Below are 4,395 nucleotides of genomic sequence, written 5' to 3' on the forward strand. Positions count from 1 at the left end.
CATCAACTCACGCTGGGAGCCACTCTCATTAAAAACTATTATTACACGATCATGTAAGGACCTAACGGCAGCACCCCCCACAAACTGTTTTCAAGGCTTATGAGACACTGTCATTGTGCGTTTTGCTTTAGTTCATTAAACAGACGGCTGATAGTTGAAAACAGCGTAATGCATTCAAGTCATTTTTACTCCATCAAGCTAAAATGTGCTTCTTTTCATTTAAGGCTACAAAAGCAAATATTAGAAGAACAGATGCTGTCTGGACCTGTTTTAGTGTGTATGAAAGAGAATACATTTTGCTAGTTAATGGGTTGCGTGCAATATAATGACTGCCTCTGATATTTGTATTTCCTTGAGTGGTGAGTGTGGTGTTTGGACATAAAGCCACACTGTACAGCAAATGTGAGTGTCTATAGAATAAGCAACAATAAGAATATGTCTTTTGGTTTAAAAGTGCACAGTACACAGATGTCAGCAGGAAAGAGCGAACTGATTTTGATTCAACAGAGGCATTTAATGAAGGTCTTTACATCGCGGCTTGTATAAATGTTCTTTGATATGTTTTCCTCGATTTACCTTTTAAGCATGAATTTTGTCCACTTTTACTTTAACAGATGTTCCTTTTCTGTAAATCTTCCTCTGCTGTTCAAAAAGACTGGATCAGGTCAATCATACCACTTTGCCCTCCATGTCATTTAATCATTTAGCATCCTGCAGCATGCTGTTCTCTTCCTGCCCAAACAATTGTAAAATACTATAATATCATCACCATCTAAATGTGTACTATTAGATGACAATGATGGGCAGTTGAGCATTTTTAGGACCATTCCTTCAGCAAATGTAGCAATAAAAGGCCTAAAATACTACACATCAAACCCATAATACTGGCAAATTGTGCATGTAAAAGTAAATGTTCCCCTTTAGTGTTATATGGATATTATTGCTGCAGATGTTTAAGGTTAAACTCACTTTAAATACTATCTTTTTTTATTATTTACAAAAATTTGTACAATAAATACCCTGCTAAGAAAAATTAAAAAAATTAAAGGAATGCATATGACAACAGGTGCTCCAGAGGGACGATAATGAGGCAACCTCTAATGCAGGAATGCCTTTACAGGTGACGTTCGTTTCCTTCTAGTCTTTCCTGGCTGTTGTTTTTGAAAGTTTACCATTTGGCTGTTGTCACTGTCGCTACTGGTACCATGAGGTAATACCTGGACCTTACAGAGGTTACACAGGTAGCCCAACTCCACCGAGATGGCACATGTTGTTGCTAGAGGGGTTGCAGTGTCTCCCAGCAGAGAGCCTGGAGGAGACTCCAGGAAACAGGCAGGTACTCTAGGAGAACTGGACAGGGCCGCAGAAGGTCACGGTGGAACACATCAAATGCTGCACGTGTGTGTGTGGAGAGCATAAAACTACAGCATCAAATTCAGTGCAACAAGACTCAAGGCTCTCATCATTAACTTTATAGTTGTGTGATAAATGTATAAGAAGTCACACGCTGTGCAATAATGATAAAAGTTCCATTGGAGCATTGTGGAGCCGAACAAAAGAAAAGGACCATGTATTGTGTGAAATTAAAAATTAAAAAAATAAAACAAACATAATCAATAAAGATGATCCTCATCTTGATTCACTTTGACAAACCTGAAAAATGCTCGGCTGTAATCAGAGAGCGAGCTTTCATCACCAGCTCTCTGTGCAGGTTTGAGGTTTGCAGTCATATCGCAGAGTGCAGTGGTGAGAATGGGACACCAGGAGGTGATCCAAAGATAAAGGGAGGGGACTCGTAGAATTGATTTTTATGGACTCATTCCTGGAACTTTACATTTAGCATGTCAGTCACACAAAGTGCATCTTGTAGTCTCGATATTTCATCAACTGACATAAGTATTTCACTGAGTCCCAGGGGAATGCATAATAGCTTTGACTTTTCTAACTGTTAAATCTTTTTTTGAGTTGGCTGATTGAGGCTTTTGAGCCGCTAAATAGTCTGTAACCACACCAGCAATATGTCCTATTCATGTCTTGATAGAGCTGAATGAATGTGGAGCTGAAAAATCAAAGAATGAAAGAACGATGCCCTGCATTTATAGGCTTATACTGTGGAAAGTGTTTCAGATGAACAAAAACACACCAATGGAAAGATTTCTGTTTTCTCACTAAGTTGCTCTTGATTGCCAGTTAAGAACCTTGGTGTAACATGAAGGGCCATAAAGTGCTGTTTATTGTACCATTGATCTTTGAGAAACACACACAGATGGGGCCGCATTAATCTGTGCTTTTATTTGCATATTTGCATTTTAAGAGGTTTTCTTTTGGGTCTGGAATAATTTCTTTTTGATTGATTCATCTTCTCGGGCTTAGCTGGGTGATTATTATTATTATTAAATTCTCTGTTTTAAAAAAAAAAGTTTTTAATTCACTGTGCCGTGAGAACAAGATGTGATATCGTGACTGAAAGTCATCTTTTGTATTACTTTATTTACATATTTCATGCAAATGTTCTGGTCTTGGAAGAAGATCTTTATGAGCTGATAACTGTAGTTTGTTAAGTTGTCATAAACTCTCAAAACTGAAACATAATAAGTTAATGTCACTTGTTGGTACTGAGTAAAAATACGTGCTTATATTGATGAAGACCATAAACACCTTTTTTTTTTTTTCCCAAAAATCCAAAACAAAATGATAAATCATACATGAAATTGCACCATAAAACACAATGAAATTAATTATTGTCACTTACAGTTTATATCAATAGATATAAATAATTAAGATTAAAACAAATCTCTACCTTTTTCCTGTCCGGTTCTACCTTCAAAATCACCATGTAATATTTTTACAATATTTACTATTATAAATCAGTGGACTGACAAAAAATAAAATAAAAACAACAATAAAAAAACTAACTGACAATTATTTTCACATATAAATCTATCCATGTGCACTGAACTGTGTACCTTGCTTTTAAAACCTGCAAACAGCAACAACTTGCAAACAGACTCGAGGAGGCTGAACGGCTCCTTCAGGCCTGACGTGCAGAATTGGGTGAATATTATCTTTGGGTCACCAAATGGAAAATCTTTCATTTAAGACTGAAAATGTTTCTTGAACAAGACACTGACAGTAGTAATGACACTTTAGAGAAGCAGTTAGCATTACTTCCTGTGATGATAACGTGTAGCAGCAGATTAATTGTAGTGGAAAGGGAAAAATGGATGCGAGGGCATGCTCTTGTGTACCAGCCTGAAATAAAGAGCACAAAGATGTCCCAGCTCACTCTTGCTTATGAAAATATGTAAAGTGAGATGACATTGTGTAGAGGAATTTGAAACTTTTCTACATCATCGCAGCACTCGCAGTTCCAGCATGTTTTGGTACTGAATTTACTTCAGAGAAACACATGTACAACTATTCTGCCAAAGTGCGTGGACAATGACTCTTTTTTTGTTTGTTTTTTGTTTTGTTTTTATACCAGATATGACAGCCCTGAAGTGTTCCACAGCAAATTCAAGGGTGTGTAGCATGCAAAGTCAAAACTGTAAGGCCTTCCTGCAGCAGACTCAAAGAGACAACAAAGAAGTTATTTTAGAGCCAAGTTGCAAACTCATTATTGAATGGAGAAACGAGGGGAAAAACAGATGTTAGCAGACTCCTGTTTGCTTTAGAAGGTGTCAGAAAGACAATAAGAGAAAAGCGAGAGGCGCTCTGTGGAGCAAGGCAAGCTCCATGCTGCGACAGGAGATGTAATTTTGCTCCTATTTGCACTGATATATCAACGGCAGGACAGCAGCGTAACCGCCTACACAAACACAGTCCCACTTAGCATCAGGGCAGAAGGTCCACAGAGCACAGCAGAGCTGGACACAACCTCAAGGTATAGTTCAAATGCTCTCTAGCATAAGCCTCCTAGCTTCTGATTTAAATTAGCGAGATCAGTGACAGCAGTGACCCACTTTGACACAAATATGTATTGTTTTGTTTATGTCATTAACATTTCCGTCTAGTTCTCAGTGGTGATAGCTGCTCGTTTACAGGATGGATTTATTCCAATCCTCTTAACATGGATAAAATAATGACAGTGCGGTTTGTTTTTTTCTCTCTGGCTAGTTTGTCCGTGCCGTTTGTTGTCCAGTTACATCATGTTCTTATCCTGGGGTGTCACATACTGTTGTTTTTGCCAGCAGCTGCTTGCATAACAGAGCTGGTGCTGGTGCCTTGCAGTGGCTGCACCAACACTGGAAGCTCACAGTCTCATTTGAAAAGGCTGTGATTTATCTGAGTTTGTTTTTTTCTTCATCCCTCCTTTAAAGGTTACATTTGGGGGGGGGTATTGGTTGGGTTTAGGACAAGATTGTGGTTTGCACCTCCTCTACCTGATTCCATAAA

Source organism: Haplochromis burtoni, unplaced genomic scaffold (genome assembly GCF_018398535.1).
Source record: "Haplochromis burtoni strain Fernald_Lab_line unplaced genomic scaffold, NCSU_Asbu1 Contig_167, whole genome shotgun sequence".
In the NCBI taxonomy this organism is placed as follows: Eukaryota; Metazoa; Chordata; class Actinopteri; order Cichliformes; family Cichlidae; genus Haplochromis; species Haplochromis burtoni.